This window comes from Rhinopithecus bieti, unplaced genomic scaffold (assembly GCF_001698545.2).
Source record: "Rhinopithecus bieti isolate Rb0 unplaced genomic scaffold, ASM169854v2 scaffold_19858, whole genome shotgun sequence".
Classification (NCBI taxonomy): domain Eukaryota; kingdom Metazoa; phylum Chordata; class Mammalia; order Primates; family Cercopithecidae; genus Rhinopithecus; species Rhinopithecus bieti.
In genome coordinates this window covers 341856-343669 of record NW_016810077.1, presented here as the reverse complement: position 1 = coordinate 343669, position 1814 = coordinate 341856, and positions in this window count along the sequence as shown.

Sequence of the window (1814 nt, the reverse complement as noted above, 5' to 3'; positions counted from 1 at the left end):
AGCTTAAGTTATTTTAGACATATTATCCAGCAAAATATAATTGTATGTATTATACTATAATTATATTCATTTGAAATCAGAAAGGTAATGTCTTTAAGAACAAAAGTTGACTTTTTTTTTCATTTACCACTTAAAAATGAACACAATACTACTTTTTACATACTAAATAAGCAAAGTTTTGTTTTGTTTAGAAGAATATACTGGCAAGGATGAGAGGAACTGAAACCAGTCTCATATACTGAATTTAGGAGAATAAGTTATATAACCTTTCTGAACAATTGGGAAATGTATACATAAAGCCTCAACTGTCTGAGGAATATTCAACTCTTGATTAACTCTACTACTAGAAATTTATTCTAAGGAAATAATTTTGGATGTGTAGAATTTACAGCAAAAATGATCATCAAACGCATTATTTATTTATTTATTTATTTTCTGAGACTGAGTCTTGCGCCATTGCCCAGACTAGAGTGCAATGGCACGATCTCAGCTCACTGCAACCTCCATCTTCCGGGTTCAAGCGATTCTCCCGCCTCAGCCTCCTGAGAAGCTGGGATTACAGGTGTCCACCACCACACCCAGTTAATTTTTGTATTTTTAGTAGAGACAGGGTTTCACCATGTTGGTCAGGGTGGTCTTGAACTCCTGACCTCAGGTGATCCACCCACCTCACCTCCCAAAGCGCTGGGATTACAGGTGTGAGCCACCATGCCGGGCTGACAAAGGCATTCTTTATGATGCCCAACCCTGGAGACAATATAAAAAGAGCAATAATGGAGGAGTAAATAATGTATAGGATAATGGAAAACTGTAAAAAATTTAAGTATATTTAAGATGAATATTTAGTGGCATGAAAATGCTCATGAATCTACTGCTAAAAGAATAAAGGGTCAATTTCTGCATAGCAAATTCTTATTTATTTATTTATTTTAAAGGAAAAGTCTACAAACAGAAAACAAGACTAGAGGGGCATATGATGAATTTTAATGTGGGGAATTATAAGTATTTTTTTCTTCTTCTTATCTAAAATTTTAACAATAGATCAATAATTTATTAGATTATATGCACTCTTTGTTTACCTTGACTTTTGGCCTAATCTAAGAACCATGCAGTATGAGGAATCAATTCTGTAAATTTTATTATTACAGTTGTTGTTTGCCTAAACTATTAAAGGTATTCATTCAACAATTTGTGATAAGAAAAACCAAAGTTGTAGTAAAGGTAAGGGCTACTGATGAAAGATCTATAATTAAATGTGGTTGGCCCTCAAAATAAGAAAACAAGTTCCCATTGTTGAAATAAATATGATAGCTATCTTCTGCAGTGGGGATGAAAGGTGATTCTAGTCTGTCATTTGAAATATCACAGATGAGGACTGGCTTCCGTCACATTCAAGGGTTAACATAAATTACGTGGTATTCAAACGTTAGTCTATACAACGCAGCACCCCAATTTAAAATTAATGGTAAAACAAGATATGTTATAATACATTCTGATCATAATTATATTGAAACAGTGAGATAGATAAGAGACATAAATATATCAAGCTATTTAAAAGTAGGTATCTGAGTGATACTATCACAGGTGATTTCCCCACTTTTTTTGTTTTTCTAATATTTTTTAAATGGGCATAGATTACATTTTTTTTTTTTAAGGAGACCAGGTCTCACTCTGTTGCCCCAGTATGGAGGGCAGTGACATGGTCATAGCTCACTGTGTTCACCTTGAACTCCGGGGGCTCAAGCAATCCTCCCACCTCAGCCTCTTGAGTAGCTGGGACTACTGGTGCACACCACTATGTCTTTTGAAAAAAA